The 22,534-nt window shown below is 44.3% G+C and overlaps 1 protein-coding gene across 6 annotated transcripts in view; it reads right to left on the reverse strand.

Moving 5' to 3' along the window:
• The window catches only part of Rnf157 (ring finger protein 157), a 71,131-nt gene that overhangs the window by 29,812 nt on the left and 18,785 nt on the right, over positions 1–22,534 (reverse strand). The window lies entirely within an intron of this gene.

A 22,534-nucleotide genomic window follows, 5' to 3' on the forward strand; every position in this document is an offset into this window, starting at 1 on the left:
GGAAGGAAACATTCAACAGGGCAATGGTGGTGCATGCCTTTAATCCCAGCGCTCACAGAGGCAAGCCAATTTCTCTGAGTTTGAGGCTAGTGTGGTCCACACAGTGAGTTTCAGGACAGCCAAAGCAACATAGTGAGACACTGTCCCCCAAGCCCACCCCCCCCCCAAAAAAAAGAAAGAAAAAGAAAAGAAACATTCTCAAATGTCTGAAAGTGGAACTACTAGATCTCAGAGTAGCATGGTTTTAAAACAGTCATCTGGATGTGATAGAACAAGCCTATAATAAATACCTACATAAGGAGGTAGAGGCAGAAGAATAACAAGTGAAGATTGGTGCTTATTTTTATTACTGCTTAAATTTTTATTGTAATTTATGTAGGACTGGGGGCACACTTCCACAGCACATGCATGTGGAGGTCATAAGACAACTGACAAGGCCATGTAGGTCCCAGGGACCTAATTCAGCGTTAGAAGCAGGTACCTTTCCCTGCTGAGTAATCTCTCTGGCCTTTAGCTTCTGTTTTGTTCTGTTTCTTGAGACAGTGTCTCATATAGACAAGAATAACCTTAAACTTCTGATTCTCCTGTCTCTCAGTCTCTCAAAGTGCTGGGATTATAGGCATGTGCCACAAACAGCTATAAAAGACTTTGTTGATACATAAGCAAATATGTGTGTGTTTATTTGTGTATGTATGTATGTATATGAATGTGTGTATGTGTGTATATAAATATGTGTATAAATGTGTATGTATGCGTATATGTATGTGTGTATATGTATGTATGTATTTATGTGTGTATTACTAATGAAAGTTGCTTTTTAATGACAAAGCATTATATGATCAAGCAGAGAGCTTTAAAAACAAAATGTACAAGATCACTCGTGATTTTATCACAATATTGAAGTTAGCAATGTTTTTGCGGAATGTATTTCTGCCCCTTCTTCACTGTTTCCCAGTGTATATGACTAGAGGTCTCCTTCTCTTTTAGAAGCACATGGCAAACATTGGCACCACATACAGACAGCTGCATTCTTTATTTAAACAGTTGGTTTTAACTTCTTTGCTGATGTGTGTTGTAGATGCCCTTGTCCCTGCATTCTGCATGCTTGTTTGATTATTTCCTTGGGACAAATTCCTAGGAGTGGAATTACTGGATCAAAGAGTAAGCATATTTTTAAGACTTTAAAAGTCATTTTGCCAGACTGCTCTGTGAAGAGCGTAACAGGAGGCTTTAGTACAGGGAGACGGAAATTCTAGTCCAGCTCCCATCTGTGGCCCATTTCGTCACCCCCTACTTCCTAGGCTGCCATTTAAAGGAATTTAAAACAATCTTAAATAGCTTAAGCAAAAAGTCATTAGGCACGAGAATCTGACAAAAGCACTAAGTCCATTCTAAAGCCAAAATAAATGACTTTGGGATTAACATTTTTTCCTGGAGTAGCAAAGTTAATCATTTCATTTGTGCAGGTACTGGGTCCTTTTAAAAAACTCTTCTGGAGAAACCCAAAGCCCTGATATAAAGAGCTTTACGGGCCCTTATTTATTTATTTGCTTTTTTTTGAGACAGTGTCTCTCTAGGTAGTCCTGTTTGTCCCAGAACGGGCTATGTAGTCCAGGCTGGACTTGAACTTAAAGAGATCTACTTGCCTCTGCCTTCTGAGTGCTGGGATTTAAAGCATGCACTACCACTGCCCAGTTTTATGTAGTATTTTTTTTTTAATTATTTTTGGTTTTTCAAGCCAGGGTTTATCTGTGTAACAGCCCTAGCTGTCCTGGAACTAACTCTGTAGACCAGGCTGGCTTCTAACTCACAGAGATCTGTCTGCCTCTACCTCCCAAGTGCTGGGATTAAAGGTGTGCGCCACCACCATCTGTCTCAACCTAACTTTTTAATCAGAAAACTTGGTAAAAACAAATCCTTGGGGTTGGAGAGATGGCTCACTGGTTAAGAGAACAGGTTGCTCTTTCATCCAGAGGTCCTGAGTTCAATTCCCAACAACCACATAGTGGCTCACAACCATCTGTAATGAGATCTGGTACCCTCTTCTGGCCTGCGGGCATATATGCAGGCAGAACACTGTATACATAATAAATAAACAAACAAACAATCACACAAAAAACTCCAAATCCTCCTAGTGGGATCAAATGTGGATAATTTTCAACATAACAAAAAAGAAAATATAAGTAAACATTAAACTGAGTACCTACTATGTGCCATATTCTCCTCCCCACTTCTGTGTGTATGTATATGTTCACATGTGTGCAGGTGCGGATGTGTATGGGTGTTTGTGCGTGCGGAAGAGGCTAAGGGACAACTTCATCTACTACTACTCCCCACTTCTGTGTGTATGTATATGTTCACGTGTGTGCAGGTGCAGATGTGTATGGGTGTTTGTGCGTGCGGAAGAGGCTAAGGGACAACTTCGTCTACTACTCCTCAGGAGTCATCCACATTTTTTTGAGGCAGGGTCTCTCACTGGCCCGAAGCTCACTGATTTGGCGGTCCATTGGTCAGTGAGCCTTGGGGAGCCTCATGTTTTCACCTCCCACCACTGAGAGCACGATCATGTGCCACCATGCCCAGCCTTTTTATGTATAATCTTGGAACTGAACTCAGGTACTCAGAACTTTACCATCCTTGTTTTACTTTTTTTTTAAATTATGCTAGGCAGTGATGATGCATGCCTTTAATCTCAGCACTTGGGAGGCAGAGGGAGGCATAGTTCTGTGAGTTCGAAGTCAGCCTGATCTACAGATCAAATTCCAGCATAGCCAGGGATACACAAAGAAACCCTGTCTCAAAAAACAAAAACAATTTAAAAAAAAACTTATGGTAAAATATACATACCTACATAACATGACCTTTACATTTTAACTACTTCCATGCACGCGGTCCAGGGGCATTAATCATAGTCACATGCATGTTGTTCAGCCATAGCCACCATCTAGTCCTAGGTCAATATACTCTTATTTCCTATTCCTAAAATGAGTCACATCTCTTCTCTCACCAGTCTGTGAGCTCCTGGAGAAGAGACCAGAACAGAAGAGAAGCTCAAACTCCGCTGCCGACTGAACAAATGAAGAATGTCAATGTTAACACCCCGTTTGGCAGACAAAGAAACAGACCAAGCTAGGTGTGTAACTCAGTGTACAAGGCTTGGATTCATAAGAAAAAAAAAAAGCAGCTGAGACTCAGAAGGTTCCAGAGCTAAGGAGCAGTAAGGAGAAACATGATTGGAACCGATGAGCATGTGGGAAACCTTTTCAAACAAGCTCCACGCCAGTTCTGGAGGCAAGTCAAACGCTCTAGAACAAACCCTGTACTTAGACTGCATCAGGTACACATGAATAGCTTCTCCTCTACATGTTAACGAGAACATGTGAGGTCTCCACTGAGAACAGTTTTCTTAGAGCACAGCATGTCAAACCTCTGTCTGTGAGATCTAATGGAAACTGCAGAAGATTAGCAAAGGACATTTTGGCCACGGCGATGTGGGAAGACATCACCAGCAGCTTGCCCCAAATGCACAAAGGTGTGCTACTGATGGACATTTCTAAGTCATGGTGATTCTCCCCTAAGGTTTTTATTTGCTGGCCTCGAACTCAGAGATCCACCTGCCTCTGCCTCCTGAGTCCTGGGATTAAAGGTGTGTGCCACCACCTGGCAACCCCTAAACTGTTTTCAAAGAACAAAGCATTTGCCTATTTGTTCAGCGTTCTCACTACATTTGAGCGCTGAACTTGACAGACAATAGAGGGATGAGTCAAGCAAACTGAATCTAAGAAAGACTGAAATCCCAAACACTGTGAACCCAGCACCGGAGCATAATTCAGGTTCAACCAGAGACCTCATTTCGTGGACCCAGGGGCCTGCCAATCAAGGCACCACTGCCTGTGTCTGCAGAGCAAGTTTCTCTTTGGCCTTTTCCTCTGCTGTTATTTCCTTGTACATACTTCTTGCATCAAAGTGCCACCTGGTGTCCAAAGATGGAACTGCTATTTTAGGCCCCTATTTTACACATGAATAGGTAGGTGTGTAGTGTCTCTGCTTTCGTACAAATGTAAATAATCACACACTGCAAATCTTGTTTTCATCATGTTGATTTCAAATATCTTGTTAACCTTACTTAAATCTGAATAAAAAAATCATTTGTCATAGAAAATATGGTCACACTACATGTTAGATAAGAACAGAACTGGCTGTGTACAGTGGCACATGCTTCTAATTGCAGCATTTTGGAGGTAGAGGCAGATGGATCAGAATTCAAGGTCAACCGCAGCTACACAAGAATTCTGAGGTCAATGTGGGCTCAAAAACAAAATAAAATACAAAACCAGAAACCAATATTTTACTCCATTTGAAAGTACTGAGCAATTCCAGTTGTTCATAAAGAAAGGCTATAATCCATTCATAAAAATAGATAATTCACTCCAATAAAGTTTTCTTTAAGTTTGATTTGTGTGTATATGGAGCAGCCAGAATAAGGTTTAATATCCCCAGGAGCTGGAGTTGGAGGCAGCATGAGCCGGCCAACATCAGTGCTAGGAATCGAACTCTGGTCCAGCGGAAGAGCAGCAAGTAACGCTCAGAGCTGGGCCTTTTCTACAGGCCTAGTAGAAAGTTTGTGCAAGCAGCTCGTGACTTTCTGTGCGCTTGGAGGCTGGTCTGCTCGCACACACACCAGTATGAACAGTGTGAGCTGTGCACTGTCCCTGCAGGTCCTCAGAAAACTCAGTGTGCAGGTGTGTTTGTCTCTTTCTGACGACCTCACTGACCAGAGGGTTCTGCCCTTCTCCATGATAATTCACAGTGTTGGCCCACTTGTGCCGGGGCAGCATCATTAGAAGGAGGGCACTGGAGAGTTGGCTCAGCAGTTAAGCGTACTTGTTCCTCTTGAATGCAACATGGGTTCAGTTCCCAGCATCCACATTGGGTCTAGTCCCAGGGAATCCAACATGTTCTTCTGACACCAATGGTGCACATACACACATGCAGACAAAACACACACATAAGATAACAAAAATAAATCTAAAAACATAATAAAATCATAAATGGTTGAGTAAGTTTGTATTCCAGTTAAAACTTAAAGAATTTTAGTTCAGCGCTGGGTGGGGGTGGCACACTCGGGAGGCAGAGGCAGGCGGATCTCTGTGATTCCAGGCCAGCCTGGTATCTACAGAGTGAGTTCCAGGACAGTCAGGGCTACACAGAGAAACCCTGTCTTGAAAAAAAAAAATTCAGTTCAATTCCTAGTGTCTAAAAGAAGAAAGGCAAGGCAGTGGTGGCACACACCTTCAATCCCAGCACTTGGGAGGAGAGGCAGGTGGATCTCCATTAGTCCAGTCTGGTCTACAGAGTGAATTCCAGGGCAGCTAGGGATACACAAAGAAACCTTGTCTAGAAAAACAAAATCAATTAACAGAAAAAGAAAGAAAAAAGGAGAATCAACACTTTGAACAACCCTAGAAATAAAGGAAGGGGTCAAGATTACGCAGTAAGAGTTGGGTAGTGGTGGCGCACACCTTTAAACTCAGCATATGGGGGGGGCAGAGACGGGTGGATCTCAGTGAGTTTGAGGCCAGCCTGATCTACAGAGCGAGTGCCAAGACAACCAAGACTACACAAAGAAAGCCTGTCTCGGGGCTGAAGAGATGGCTCAGAGGTTAAGAGCATTGCCAGCTCTTCCAAAGGTCCTGAGTTCAATTCCCAGCAACCATATGGTGGCTCACAACCATCTGTAATGGGGACTGGTGCCCTCTTCTGGCCTGCAGGCATACGCACAGACAGAATATTGTATACATAATAAATAAANTGTAATGGGGACTGGTGCCCTCTTCTGGCCTGCAGGCATACGCACAGACAGAATATTGTATACATAATAAATAAAATATTTTAAAAAAAAAGAAAGAAAAAAAAAGAAACTCTGTCTCAAACAAACAAACAGAAGAACCATCCAGAAAGTATGTGGAGCTCGCTAACGAGCTGCAGCACAGTGTGGCCCGACTGTGCAGTGCATCCCCACGCACTGTCTGAAGCTCTCGAGGGTCGTTCTCATGCAGCTGCTCTAAGGTGGGGACAGGGGGTCTACACGCTGATAAACACACCAGCTGATTTCACAGCACACAGGTCAGAGGCCACACTGGAGGAACAAACACTGACATTCTGGGTCGCGTTGTGTTTTGTTGTAGACTAAGATACATTTGTGTGAGACTTTTTTTTAGAGTATATGTTTCCTTACCTAAAAGAGCAAAGAATGTTTATAGAAAAAGATGTAACTGCTGTGGAAATAGAGATAATACACAGAGAAGCTGTCTACACCCTGTCCTAAGTGCATCACCACAACACACACCTAGTTTAGGCCCAGACCTCCTGCTTCAACTTCCTGAGTGCTGTGAGGTCAGGAGTGCACAGCCAGGGCTGGTTCACATATGTGCTTTCGGGCTTCTTTTCTTAGTTTAAAATTATTCCATTATTTCTGATGTGTATGTGCACCATATGCATGCCTGGGGCCTGCAGAGGCCACAAGAGGTTTTTGCTTTTTGTTTTTTGTTTTTCGAGACAGGGTTTCTCTGTAGCTTTGGAACCTATCCTGGCACTTGCTCTGTACATCAGGCTGGCCTTGTACTCACAGAGACCCACCTGCCTCTGCCTCCTGAGTGCTGAGATTAAAAGCGTGCACCACCACCACCAGGCACCAGAATAGGGCTTTTTAAAAATGTGTTTTTTGGTGTTTTGACTGTATGTATGCCTGTGCATAACATGTGTGCCTGGTGCCCACAAAGACCAGAAAGGGCATCAGATCCCCTGGAGTTGGAGTTACAGCTGGTTTCAGCCACCATGTGGGTGCTGAGAGTCAAATCCAAATCCTCTGGAAGAGCAGTCAATGATCTTGACTACTGAGCCATCTCTCCAGCCCCCAGAAGAAGGCTTTGAACCCCCTAAAAAAACTGGAGTTACAGACAGTTGTAAGCTACCCGTAGATGCTGGCAATAGAACCTGTGTCCTCTTGTAAGAACCACTAAGCCATCTCTCCAGCCCTGAGTTTATTCGTCAAAATGCTTGCAAAAATAGAATCATACCATTTACACTTTGCCTTTTTCACTTAATGATGCATATTTCCTACTAGGTCAACTTATTTTATTATTATTTTTTCCTTATGTAGCTCTGACTAGTCTGGAACTCACGTGTAGACGAGGCTGGCCTGGAATTCAGAGATCCACCTACCATATAGCCTCAACTTCATTGTCTGTCTGTATTGGGGGGGCGTGTTTTGAGACAGGGTTTCTCTGTGTAGCCCCAGTTGTCCTGGAACTCCCTCTGTAGATCAGGCTGGTTTCCAACTCACCGAGATCTGGCTGCCTCTGCCTCCCAAGTGCTAGGATTAAATGTGTGTACCCACCATATACCTGCTTTTTCATTATTTTTTAAAACTTTGTTTTTTTTTTAAGGTGTACTGGTATTTTTGCCTGCATGTACGTCTGTGTGAGGATGTTAAATCCCCAGAACTGGAGTTACAGACACTTGTGAGCTGCCAGGTGGGTGCTGGGACTTGAACCCTGACCCTCTAGGAGAGGTGCTCTTAACCACTGAGCTGTCTCTCCAGTCCCATAATGTTAACATCTTATGGGATAGAAGTTATTAAAGTCAGAAAGCTATTAAATCATCTACAAATCTTCAAATTTCCCCACTTTCCTCACTAACATCCTTCTTAATCAAGTGTCAATATTATATTCCTTCTCCAAACTTGGTATAATAACATTTCCAAACATACAGAAAAGTTTAGGGGATTCTGTAGTGGTAAACAGCGCATTACCTGGAATCGACATTAAAACACACAAGCGTATGCACATTCCTTTAATCCCAGAACCTGGGAGGCAAAAGCCCAGGCAGATTTCTTTGAGTTCAGGCTAGCCTGGTCTACACAGTGAGTTCCAGGATAGTCAAAGCTACATACCCTGTCTCAGAAATAAGTAAGAAAACAAAACCAATATGCTACAGCCCAGGTTGGTAGTATACCCCTGTAATCCCAGCATTGGGAGGTGGAGGAAGGAGGATCAGGACTTCAAGGCTACACAGTAAACTTAAAACCAACCTGGGCATGGGCAGTGGTGGCGCTTGCCTTTAATCTCAGCACCCAGGAGGCTGAAGCTGGCCAATCTCTGTGAGTTCAAGACCAGCCTGGTCTACAAGAGCTAGTTCAAGAACAGGCTCCAAAGCTACAGAGAAACCTTGTCTCGAAAAAAAAAGAAGAAGAAGACGACCAACCTGGACTATATCAAATCTCTCTGGGGAAAAAAGGGCAGCAGTATGTTTGTTACTGTGCTCTGCCCCTTATAGTATATTATCATTTGATAAACTAATTAAATAAATATTTAAAATAATGGCCCATTTTAATTTGATGCCTGATTTTCCTCTGCTTTCTCTACTTCTAATCTCTCAGCTACAGATGCCCCCAAAGCTTCCCAGTGACTACTTTAGGCGGGTGATGCTTTAGACTTTTCCTCCATTGGTTTCAGCGGAGAATAGTTCAGGCTCCACTTGAAAACTGTGATGTGCCCATGGATTTGCCTATTTAACCAGACATATCCCTGAGACAGACCATCATGCCTGCTGTAGACCAGAATAACCTGTTCTGTTTCAACTGCAACAAACTCCTTTCTCCCGTACTTTCTGCTAGTCTTTACAGCAGTTCAGGAAGATGTAGTCACAAAACCAAGAAAATGCAAAAACTTCCTTTCCACTCAAAACTACCAGAGTCAGTCACAGGACTACTCTGTACACAAAAATGCTGTGTTTGGATTTAGCTACCAAAGAAACTCACCCCAGAAAGCACCCCCTATTCACCCACTTACTACTCCACAAGTTTCCCGGCAATAAGCACACAGGATCAATGTCACAGCTATATGACATCGCACCTAATGTTGACTTTTTCCAAAATGTTTAATTATGCAATTATCCAGTTAAGCAATTCTCTGTTAACATTAACAGGTAACAAGAATGTGGAAACAGCCTATCTCAGAGCAAGGCAAACAAAATCACACTCATGTTGTATGATGACATGCAGGCGAGATTTCTCTTTCTTCTTAGGGTCTGGGTTTTGACTCAGCACCAGTCTGACTCTATACAGCTCTGTGAACTGCTTATGACAAACAGAGCACTGACTCCAGGTCCCTGTGAGAAGACACCTCCCTTCTCGGAAGACTAAAGCACCACCCGGTCGCACTACCACTCTGAAAGCCTGCCCTGTAGAATACGGGCCGCTTTTACTTACAAAGGCTTCTTGACTAAGGCCAACTAATTTTAGGTGGAGACAAAATGCTGAGAGCAGACACAGTCGCCTCTTCTTTCCAGTGACTGGTAGACGATGGCTAATGGTCAGAACCACTTCTTTCAGACTGGCTACCCTTCCTCCAAACACACTTCCTGACTCTCCTAGTAACACAGCTCACAAACAACTGCTTTCAAAGAGGCAGTTCTGAGATGCCTGACACAACATGAAGCATGTACTCTGAGAGGCAAACCCAGGGCCACCTGAGATAGGATTTTAAAATACTACATATAAGCGTGCGCACATACCCACACACCTTTTCCCCAAAGAAACATTTGAAAGTATTAGTTTTCCAGATTTTTAAAAACAGAGACATTTGGTTTTGCCCAATTACTAACAAAGGCAGTGAAAGCAAAATATTCTTCATCTTCATTTCAAAATCACAAACAATCAAACCCTTAAAACAGTCTTCCAACTGAGAAACTCCAAGTTGTCCTTCTGTGTCCCACTGAAATAGTCAACTTTAAAGCTACTGACTTGAGAGTCCAGAAACATTATAAGAGTTATTGAGTCTCCCAATATCCTGGGAGACAAGATATTCTGGCTGGGCATGATGATGCTCGTCTTTAATTCCAGCACTCACGAGGCAGAAGCAGATAGATCTCTGTGAGTTGGAGGCCAGCTTGGTCTACAAAATGAGTTTCAGGACAACCATGATTGTTACACAAAGAAACCCTGTCTCGAAAAACCACACATGCTGCACACACACACACACACACACACACACACACACACACACACACATACCCACACATCTCATCTCTGGCCGCAGAAAAGAGAAGTACCATGAAAACTGGAAACAGTTCTGTAAGTCAGTTATGTGTAGAGTCCCAGCTACTGTGGCTGGCCTGTATATCTGGAGATGCGGCCGTTGGAAAAAAGCCATTGCTAAATCAGTAACTATGAGACTGTACTTTCTCTAGCTGACCCTGAAATGCAGATCTCCTATTAAGGAAAACAAACGGCACAAAATAGAAAGACAATTGGACAGACAGACAGGGCCATGTTCTAAATTTAAACAAGGTGTAAAGCAAAGACAGAACAACAGGTAATTCCTTAAGAAGCAATTCATGGGCCGACAAGATGGCTCTGTGGCGAAAGCACTTGTTAAAGTTCCATCCCAAGTACCCAAAGAATGGAGAGGGAGAACCAACTTCTGTAAGCTGCCCTCTGCCCTTCATGTGAGTGCTGTAGCATGTGCGTCCCCCAATCTCACCGTACCCCACAAACACATGTTTAAAAAAATCCCCATGAGTAAATGTAATAAAAATAAGCAATTCATACCACTTATTTTCCAACATCAGTCATATAGCTTAAGTTTATAATTTTCAGCCTGGCCATCTGTACAAATGTTCTTTTATGCTAGGTAAGAATCTGTAAAAACACACAGCTCCGAGGCAGGCGGTGGTGGTGCACACCTTTAATCACAGCACTCGGGAGGCAGAGGCAGGCAGATCTCTGTGAGTTCAAGTCAGCCTGGTCAACAAGAGCTAGGTCCTTGGCTGGAGAGATGGTTTAGCGTTAAGAGCGCTGGCTGCTCTTTCAGAGGACCTGAGTTTAATTCCCAGCAACCACATGGTGGCTCACAACCATCTATAGTGGGATCTGGTGCCCTCTTCTGGCCTGCAGGCATACATGCAGATAGAGCACTCATATGCATAAATAAATAAACCTTCTTTTAAAAAAAAAGCTAGCTTCAGGACAGCTAGGGTTGTTAAACAGAGAAACCCTGTCTCGAAACAAACAAACAGAACAAATCAAAACAAAACCACACAGTTCCATAATTAAGCAGAGATCAAAAGTTCAGGAAGAGGATTTAGTAACTGGCCTCTAATGAAATTTGGAAAGGAGGTGATTTATAGTAGATAAACCTGTACTGCCTGGACCAAGTGATCAAGACTGATCAGTATGGGTCAGGAATACCGTGAACCTTTGAAGTGATGTAATAAGAAGGGCACCGCAGCATTCTTCAAAAGCGCACACCCTCAGGAGTCACCAGCACTCGGGAGGCAGAGGCAGGTGGATCTCTGTGAGTTCAAGGCCAGCCTGGTCTACATAGCGAAATCACATCTAAAAAAAATTAAAATTAAAAATCTGTTAACTCAGACTTTGAAACAGGATCTACCAGAGGAAGGCGTATGTGGGCTTAGACAAGTTGTTTTACCCTACCAAGCCTCCATTTCCTTATGAATAAAACATATAGTAAGAAGTTATCTGATTATTTATGGGATTAAAGTTTGTATTAATCAAGATCCATAAGAAGGGGCCAGTGAGAAGGCTCAGTGAGCAAAGTCATCAGATGCCAAACCTGATGATCTGAGTTCAATCCCCAGGACCCACACAGAAGGAGAAAACTCCTAAAGGTAGCCCTCTCACGTCTTCTTGCATGTGTAATGCATGTATGTGTACACAAAACAAATTAATACATTTTATTTAAAAAGTATAAAAACTATCAGGAGGTGGTGGCACACACCTTTAATCCCAGTACTTGGAAGGCAGAAGCAGGTGAATCTCTGAGTCCGAGGCCAGCCTAGTCTACAAACTAAGTTCCAGGACAGCCAGGACTATTACACAGAGAAACCCTGTCTCGAAAAAAAAATTATAAACAACCACTTATGTTTCCCCAATTGTAAGAAACTGGGAGTGAAGGGAAGTGTCTGATAGTTAATGTAAGATGAGGACCGACAGCATCAGCTTGCAGCACAGCCATTCGCTCTGCTGGTTTCACACAGGGAACAATTGTGCTACAAAGTAAAAAGCAATTCACAAATGTGTATGTGTGTGTGTTTCTTTACTTCTTTCCTTCCTTCCTTCCTTCTCTTTCTGTCTGTCTGTCTGTCTTTCCTGAGACAGAGTTTCTCTGGGTATCCTTGGCTGTCCTGGAGCTTGCTCTGTAGATAAGGCTGCCCTGGAACTCATAGAAATCCTCCTGCCTCTGCCTCCCAAGCGCTGGGGTTAAAGGCGTGTGCCACTGATGCCTGGCTCACAAAAATATTTTTAGGGGCTGGAGAGTTGGCTCAGCAGTTAAGAGTCCTTGCTGCTCTTGCAGAGAACCAGGGTTCAGCTCTCATCACCAGCATGGTGACTCATATCTGCCTGTTAACTCCAGTCCCAGGGAATCTGCACCCTCTTCAGAATTCAATGGGGTCTTGCACACAGGTGGTGCCTTAAACTCACACACGCGAACACATGTAAACAAGAACAAATTAAAATTAATTAATTTTTAAAAATTATAGTAAGTAGAACACATGGCTTAACACAGTTAATTCATATATTAGGTCTGCTCCTAAGGAGAAGAGTACAGGACTAATTTCTGTATAACCAGAGCTCCTGTTTCACTAACTCATGGACAGGCAGGCCTGAGCTAGAGAATGAAATAAGTGAGCCCCTTGGGGATGTTGCTTACATGTTACCTGTTAGACTTTTTGGCCTAGAAGCCTTAGCTTTTATAGCCTTTAGCAGAACTGTTTCATCAAAATAGAAAAATTGCTAGGTATGGTAGTACATGTAATCCCAGCATTCAGAAGGGAGAGGTAGAGGGATCACAAGTTCAAGGCCTGAGTGGCACCCAAAAAAGAAAAAGAAAAAAAAAAGGCAGAAAAATTAACCAAAATTTTCTTTGAAATGTGACACCAATAAGCACTGTTTCCCGTAAGGGACCACACGGCAACAGGAAATGGGTGAGAGTGTACTAGGTTTCAGTATGTTTCAAAGACATTTCGAGGAAATTCCTGCACCCCAGATGCTTAGAGTTTGTCTGCAGGACACCACAGCAGCTTGCTGTCTCAGCAGCACTTCCAGTCAGAGGCTGAAACCACACAGTGCCTTCCTCACACTCGACTTCCACCTTTCCGTGTTCACCACTGTGTGTGTGCACATGTGTGTGCGCGCGTGTGCGCGTGTGAGCTGCTGCTCGACCTTGTCAGCTTTAGGGGAAGCCCACTTTGACCTGACTTTTGTCCCACCTGTGAGATGAGATCAGCACATGCAGGAGTGGATGCTGGGAGAATGACTACAGACAAGATCCTCAGAAGAGCACAGTATGTGCCCATGTGACTCACTAAACTGAATATTTGCCTCTCAGACTAAAGGGCACATGTGCACAAGCACAATGAACACTCACGAAATAACTGAAGTTAAAAAAAAAAGTTACCAGGTAGCTTTGTTTGTTTTTGTGACAAGGTCTTGCTATGCAGCCTGGCTGGCCTCGAACTCACTCCATAGACCAAGTTGGTCTTGAGCGTGTAGCAATCCTCCCACCTCTGCCTCTTCAGTTCTGGGTGTGCCACAGTACTGGACCTGTGGAACAATATTTATTTACTTTATTTGGTATTTAATATTTCTTAAGCTAAATGATTTAATAACCTAAGTGTGATACTAGAAACCAGAAGACCAGGACCTCGTCTCTGTTCTCTTACTGACTTCATAGAGGACACTCCAGACAAGCCATTATAAATGTCCCTGGACACCAGCGTCCCCATCTATAGAACAAAAGTTACAGTCCCTGTCTGTTCTACAGGCAGACCGAGATCAAAGTAAAACGATTTGAAAGGCACCACAAAAACACAGGCAGTGGTGGTGCACACCTTTAAGCCTTTAGTTCCAGCACTCGGGAGGCAGAGGTAGGGGGACTCTGTGAGTTTAAGGCCAGTCTGGTCTACAGAGACAACTGGGGCTACACAGGTAAATCCTGTCTTGAAAAAACCAAAACAAACAAAAAACACAGGCTATCATTAGTGATAACAGTGATAACACAGAACACCTGCTTTGTTTTTTAATGTTTTTTTCTCTTTTATAATGCCATTCTGAAGGTGCCTGCACACATGTGTGATATGGGATTTCCCTCTGTATGCTGTAATGACCATCGATAAATAAGGGAACTACTTTGGGCCTACAGCAGACCTATAGAGGAACAGAGCTGGAGGGAGGGGAACTAAGCTGAATGCTGGGAGAAAGAAGGTGGAGTCAGAGAGAAGCCATGTAGCCCGCCAGAGACAAACGCTGGGAATTTTACCCTGTAAGCCACAGCCACATGGTGATACACAGATTAATGGAGATGGGTTAAATTAAGATGTAAGAGCCAATGAGAAGCTAGAGCTAATGGGCCAAGCAGTGATTTAACTAATATAGTTTCTGTGTGATTATTTTGGTTCTGGGTGGCCGGGATGAACAAGTGACCTGCTGCTACACATGTGCAAATACTCATACACATACATACAATTAAAAAATAACAAAAAATACATTTTAAAAGAATATGCAAATGAAATATAAGCAATTAGATAGCTCTTATCTATACATTCCAGAGCATCTGGCATAAATGCAGTTAGAAAACACTTTGCTATGACTCTGGAGAGATTATAGGTTTCCCCATAATGTTGGGATTTAGCCTCTGGGGTTGAGAAGCAAATCTCCAACAGAAATATAAATTCCAACACTAGTGGGTGCCAAGCCTTGAATCCCGGCACTTGAGATGGGAGTCTGAGGCAGGCAATGCTCTATGAGTCCAGGCTAGGCAGGACTACATGGTAAGAGACTCTATTTCAGAAGAGAGAGAAAGAAAGACAGTGTCTTAGTTAGGGTTCCTATTACTGTGATAAAACCATGACCAAAAGCTGCTTGGGAAGTCATGTGATGAGGACATTTTTTTCAATAGAAGTTCTGCTCCCCAGATAACTCCAGCTTGTGTCAAGTTGACAGGCAAACAAAAAATAAATAAATAAAACCAAGATTTCCAAACCCCCAACAACCTTGAGTCACCCTCCTCGCCTGTGCCCCAGGCACTGGCAGCCAGGGACCTGTTTCCCATCCTCATAGTTTGGCTCTCTGCAGATGACAAAACACATTCTTTCCAGTGTTTAAATCAAACAGCCAAAGGCCGCATTTGCTAGGCACAGAGCTGCACATTAATCTGTGAGGGGTACATTAGGAGAAGCAGGAGGGCCAGTGTGTAACGGGTGAGAAGGCAGAGAATTCCCTACAGCCTGGGATGGCTCTGCAGGCTCCACTGAAAGCAGCAGACTTTCAGTGAGAGGTGAAGCAGCTTAAAAAGACAAAAGCGTCTTCACAGGCTCCTACACAGAGAACCTGCTGTCTTCCATGGTGGCACACACTTGACATGGTTACATTTGCTGCCCTTTTAGATGAACTTTGGCACTAACCCCCACACACAAACGTGGTGTGCACTTGTAATCCTAGCTGTAGGGAGGTTAAGGCAGAGCAGCAGATGAAGGTAAGCCTGAGCTACAAGAGATTCTTTCTCCAAATAAACAAATAACTTGAAGAAAACATCAAACATCCATTACTGTAGATAGCTAGATGCTAATACAGATTAACACCCCCCCCCTTTTTTTGGAACAGGTCTCTCTACATAGCCTTGGCTGTCCTAGAATAAACTATGACCAGGCTGGCCTCAAACTCACAAAGATTCACCTGCCTCTGCCTCCCTCGTCCTAGGGTTAAAGGTGTGTGCCATCACAACCAGCCTCAGATTAAATTTCTGCTACACTAAGGAGCCGAGTTTCTGTGGTGCACTCTTACCTGTGAGACTTTGTGTGATGCTTACACTGCCTTATTTTGTGGCCAGTGAATGTTGTCTCACCAAACTCTGCAAAAACCACCTGAGTGTTCTGCACAACTCTGGGCTGACACAAACTGAAGCTCAGTAGCATGGGAATGTGGAAGAGGGACAGAGAAGCAACGGACAGAAGACCGAGGCCAGGGTGAGCTGCGTATTACTATTAGTAACAGGAAACGACACTACAGCTATTACAAATTTTAAGCAAAATCTTTTATAAGGAAAATTCTTGTCCTGGGCTTTGGAAGCCTTAACTATACTGCTTGTCCATTCCCCAGTCTGGACAATACACTACTGACACACAGTTCACATTCTAGAGCACATGTGTGGGATTAACTCTCCTTCTTGAAGAGTAGCTTGGAGAACTGGTGGAAAATATGGAGTTACGCAGTGCTGCTCAGCCCTGACCACACAGATCTGAAACCTGAAGAACTGAGCATTAAAAACAGGCCTTGTAGTCACCGCCAGCAGCTCACACCTGCACGCATGTGTGTGCCTGGAGGTGCTGAAAGGGCCGTACAGGGATTAAGGACGTCTAAGAAGAATCAACTTACAGGAGACTGGGAGAGGAAATGGTCACAGACCTACACAAAGAGAAAAGACCAAGGGAAGATAACAGAACTAGTTGTAGTCTCAGGTAGACCCTGCCTGGACATGGTGTGTGAGACTGGAATCCTAGCACTGAGGAGGCTGAGGTGGGAGAAGCATCAAGCTCAAAACCAGCCAGGTCTGTATACCAAGACTGTCTCGGAACAAAACATAACAGCAGTGGTTCCTACAGATGGGATTTTGGAGGTGAATTACCCACCTGACAGTGAAGAGGAGCCACTGTGGGGGCATAGGTGTGATAAACGGTCCCTGGAATTCTGTAAATTTTTCTGCAAGGTGAAGGAAGACAAGAGCCATGTGACCCTTTACTACAATGGCTGGTTTGATGTCTCTGGGACAGCAGGTATAGGAGAGATGGTTAGAGCAAGACCATAGAATTGACGGTGGTTATTAGAAGCTATCCATGCAAGCCATCTGTGGTGGTGCACACCTTTAAAGCCAGTACTTGGGAGATAGAGACAGATGGATCTCTATGAGTTCAACGCCAGCCTGGTCTACAAAGCGAGTTCCTGAACAGCCAGGACTACACAGAGAAACCCTGTCTCAAAAAAACAAAACAAACAAAAACCCAGAAGACATCACGTATCAAAAAGATAGTGGTGCACGCCTTTAATCCCAGCACTTGGGAGGCAGAGGCAGGCGAATCTCTGTGAGTTCGAGACCTGCCTGGTCTACAGAGCTAGTTCCAGGACAGGCTCCAAAGCCACAGAGAAACCCTGTCTTGAAAAACAAAACAAAACAAAACAAAAAAAAAAAAAAAAGAGAGAAAACGACACCTCAGATACGCAATCAACAATGTAAATCCAACTCTTAACATCCAGAAAGCTTTCTCTAGCTACACTGAAACACAATCATCTCCTGCAGGCACAAAACAGTGTTTCAGAGCAGCAGAATTTAGGCTGCACACCTGTAATCCCAGAACCTGGGAGCCTAAGGCAGGAGCCTAAGGAACCTAAGGCCACCTTAAGCTATATAAGAAAATCCTGGCTCAAAACCAAACAATGAGAGGCTGAGGAGTTAATTAGTAGAATGCCCACCTTGCATGCAAGACACAGCATAAAGTTATAGATATGGTGGTTCATACCCATGATCTCTGCTCTCGGGAGGTGGAAACAAGAGGATCAGGAGTTCAAACGAGTTGTAGGCTAGCCTGAGCTACAAGAGACAGACAGACAGACAGATGAGGAGTGCGGATGAAAGAGGAAAGGCTGCGGCGTTAAGCACTGGTCTCTCAGTGAAGACAAGTCTGCTGTGTGAAGGAGATGGAGGTGTCTGGGTATATTTACTGGAAAATCCCAGATATCCAGATTCACTGGGCTTGTGAAGGGGGCTACTCCCTCCCCCTGAAAATGGAAGTACCCGTCCTTACCCTTCTCCTCTTTGCTAAAGACTACACAATAAGTGTAACATTTGATAAGACAATACTTGCCCTACAGACCTGCCCCCATTTGTCCTCCTGGCCACCCCACCAGAGGCTCATATATCAGTAAGAGAGGAGGGATTTTTTTTTATGCCAGAGGTGTTGAAGGACCTGAATAATAATATATCCCCTGTCAGGCCTTGAAGAAATGGGAAATATGATAAGTCTTTGGAGGAAGCCTTCAAAAGTCTCTACACAGAACAGGCCATAAGTCAGGAAGACTCCCCAGCTGGCTGTATCTCCTGGGAGGGCCTAGAAGATATTCTTGTTGCTATAATCTTGGTTCTGCCTCTCCTATGGGTCATCACCAGCGTCAGCTCCCATGCATCAGAGTGCTCTTCACTTCTGCTGAGACCTGGGGTCTTATTTGGGTAACTGGTCATGTGCACTCAGTTTTACACTTCGCTGCATGCCATCAGAGTTCTCTCAGAATATTAATTGATCTCCAACTAAAGACCTACTATGAGGAGCGGATGAGATGGCTCACCTGCTATGAGCACTTATTTTTGCAGAGGACCTGAGTTCAGTTCCCAGCACTCACACAATGGCTTACATCTGTCTGTGGCTTCAGTACTAGGTCATCCACCACTGCCTTCCGCCCACTGAGGGCACATATGAACGCGGCACATACACACACATGCAGGTAAAAACACTCATGCATGTAAAATAAAAATATCTTAAAAGTTGCCAGGTGGTGGTAGCACACGCTTTTAATTCCAGTACTCAGGGGGCAGAGATAGGTGGATCTTTGACTTCGAGGCCAGCCTGGACTACAGAGTGAGTTCCATAACAGTCAGAGCTACACAGAGAAAACTTGAATCAAAAAGCCAAAAAAAAAATGTTTAAAAAAAAAAAGAAAAGAACAGAGAAGGCAGGAGGTATAGCTCTGATGTAGAGAGCTTACTTAGCATCCAACAGGACTGGGTTTAATGCCCAGCAATGAAAATATAAAACGAAAAGTCAGAAACAATTTCTACTCTTCTTTCTTCTTCTAGTGAGTACAGTATGTTTGGAATTTAAAGTGGTCTTGAGATTCCTGCCATCAAGGATGCACTAGGTTTACAGCAAGCATGCACACGCCATGTTCCTCGTTCACCCCATAATTCATTCCTAGTTTCTTCCCTCTCCTCATAAATCCAGGTTCCACTGTGACCTCTTTCTATTATTTTAATTCACAAAACTAAACCCTGAAGTTTATGTGCTAGACAGATAAAACTACACTCACTCCCTGATGTTTCAAAGCATGCAACATCCTATTTCACTGACCTTAGCCAACCCAAACCGCCTGTGCCTGTGTGCCCGTGTGTGTTTTTTGTCAAAACAAAGTCTCATTCTGTAGCTCAAGCTGGCCTCTAACTCACAGAATTTTCCTGTTCTGGACTTCTGCATGTGCTAGGATTACAGGAGTGAGCTACCTTCAAAGGCCCAGTGAATCGGGGAGGGGGGGGGTGGTCTCTGGATCAGGGTTCCCCAGTAAACAGAACTAGACATCTCCACCCGAGTCTAGGGTTAGTGTGTCACCACATCAAGAAAACAACAGCACAAGCCCTAAAATAAATGACCTCCTGCCTCTCTGAGGCTTGGTGACTGATCATCACCTTAATCCACTCACAAAGCCCGTCAGTGCAAAGCACACTTGGTACAGTAGTCACAGCCCTTCAAACATGGGCCCATTGTCTTATCAGCTCTAAGCTGCATCCCACAACCCAGTCCTTACAGACTACTCTGCTCTGGAAGCCCGAGTGCACTACACTGCTCTCTTCTTCCTCCAATGCCTTCCCCAGGTCTTCCTCCCTGGACATCGTGCTCGAGCCCCTAGGTGGTGACTTTCTCAGATGCCCTTGCTCTAGAACACTGGGTCCACTCTCTGTGCCAGGGCGCTGTCCCCTCTCCATAGCACTTACTCAGCACATCCTGGCCAGAGGAGAGTCTGCTTACTCAGCCCTGCTTTCTACAGGAATAGCAAATGGCTGACAGAAAAGTCCTCTCTCCCTGTCTCCCAACCTCACTCCCACAAGGTTGTTTGTGAAAAATCCTATTTCACAAATTAATATACCTAATTAAGTTCCTTTAAACACCTTGGTCTGAGATGGGCACTGCAGTAAATCCAATAGTTTTAGCTCCCTAGTAAACTGAGGCTGGAATCACTTGAGTTCAGAAGTAAAAGGCCATCCCAGGCAGCACAGCAAGACCACATGTACATGTCTGATGACCTGAACCTGATCCCCGGGACCCCCAGTGCAAGGAGAGAACCAACTCCTGAAAATTACCCTCTGACTGTCATATGTGTGCATGACATGCAGGCAGAAAAGATTTAAAGACAGGGCGGGGGGACCCTTGTCTCTAGCTGGGCACGTTGGCGCACTAGTAAACCTTGTCTCTAGCTGGGTACGTTGGCACACTAGGAAACCTTGTCTCTAGCTGGGCATGTTGGCGCACTAGTAAACCTTGTCTCTAGCTGGGTACGTTGGCACACTAGGAAACCTTGTCTCTAGCTGGGCACGTTGGCGCACTAGTAAACCTTGTCTCTAGCTGGGTACGTTGGCACACAGGAAACCTTGTCTCTAGCTGGGCACGTTGGCACACTAGTAAACCTTGTCTCTCGCTGGGCACGTTGGCACACTAGTAAACCTTGTCTCTCGCTGGGCACGTTGGCACAGCTGAGCACGCTGGCACACTCGTAAAACCAGCACTTGAAAGGTGGGGGCAAGCATCTGCTACACAGCAAGTTTGAAGATAGCCTGGGTTATAAGAGACTATCTTTATATAATAATAATAATAATAATAATAATAATAATAATAATAATAATAATAATAACCACCTTGTTCTTGTTCAGGAGGTGTAGCTCAGTGGTAGAATATTTGCTTGGCAATGGCTTGACCCTGGATTCCAACCCCAGCACTATAAAGCTAGGAAAAATGATGCATTCACCTGCACACATGCTAATAAAAACATACAATTTGTGGGTGGTGCATTTGGCACAGCTTTTGAGCACTTCTCTAGAAGAAAGGGAAGCAAAACACACATACATTTCTTAGCGCTTATTGCCCTTGCTGCAGAGCACATGAGGAGGAAGTTACAAAACGGACTCCACTTCAGAGCACACAACACAGTGTGCACTATCAGGGCTGGACTAAATGCAGCAGCTCTGCCACAACCAGAAGGAATATCGTGTGGACTCCCGGCTACAAACAGCACAGAGAAGGAAGGCGCTGCAGAGAGCAACAACCCCGACTGACTACTTAGAGCTTTAACAGTTTCCCTCAGCAAACCAAATCTAAATAAGGGAACAAAGGTGCAGCTCCTGCTCAGCCTTCGCTTTCCAAGGCAGGGACAGTCTTTACTGGTTCTCCACTGTGGTTCCCAGAGACTTTCAGAAGCCTGGGTATCACTTAACATGGCACTGAAGAGGCTGGGAATATGGGTGTACACTAGTAACCCCATCTCTTTAAAGATAAAGCAGGAGTACCTTGAGTTTGAGGTCGGCCTGGGCTATACAGGAAAACCCTGCTAAAAACAAACAACAACAACAAAAATCCAACCAGTACCTCAACCAATTATATACGCACTAAGGGTGCAGCTCAGTGCTTCATGTGCACGAGGCCATGTGTTTAATATGGAGCACTATAAAGATAAGCCTGTAACAAAGTAAAAATACAGTGGATGGTCCATTCACCCACAATGAGCAGCAGCTGGAGAGGTAAGTGGCTGAAATGCTGAAAAGATAGCCATGACTGTTCCAGGCTGCTTTTCCTCCAGCAGCCTGAAGGCATCTGCCAAGCATTACAGTCCTCTAGAGTCAGAACCAGCCCCACTTCATGAGAGCAATCTGGGACCTACCAAGGTCAGAGGGTTTCATGGCTAGATTAAATAAGACTTTAAATCTTGATTCCCACTCTCTTCAGCCATTTTTTTGTAGATACATCCACTCATTCATTCAGATCCGACCCTGAAGAATTGATTAACATTTTGCCCTGATGAAGTATTCTAAGTGTTCCATTCCTAGCACTCCAGTAGGAGCCACAGCGAGCTTGGGCAGAGGGAAGGCTTTTCAGCTGCCCATTCGGAAACGACAGGAAACACCTGTTAAATTCTACAAACCCCAGGAGCCAGGAGGTCTGTGGCATTTCTATTTCAACATGACGATTCATTTCAACACATTTCTCTGCTCCGCTCCCCCCCCCCCGCCCTGGGAAAGAGGAGTGGTTCTTGCCCCTGCTGCTGGAGGGCTTTAAAAGGATGTCCTCTGCTCTGTAACCTGATGCTCACTAGCTGACACCCAGTCCTGTCACTTGAGAGTAGAAGTCATTTCTTCAGAACTAAAGCTCCGTGTCTACTCTCAGTTTCAGGATGTCCCCTAATCAAACATAAAGAGCATCCATGGCAAAGCCCAGAGGTCAGCTCAGCAGATGGAATTACATACCACATACTCGCTCTGGGAGGGAATGCTTCAGGAGGCACTCCAGGAGGGCATGGCAATTCTTGATCCTTTTAGAGATCCACCAAACCCACAGATGCTCTTGGTGATCCAACCCACACAAACGGATCATGGCCAGGACTCAGAAAGGACTGGGTACACCTGACCTTATAACAAAAACAGAA

This window comes from Alexandromys fortis, unplaced genomic scaffold, assembly GCF_014885135.2.
Source record: "Alexandromys fortis isolate MF-2015 unplaced genomic scaffold, M_Fortis_MF-2015_v1.1 scaffold_39, whole genome shotgun sequence".
Lineage (NCBI taxonomy): Eukaryota > Metazoa > Chordata > Mammalia > Rodentia > Cricetidae > Alexandromys > Alexandromys fortis.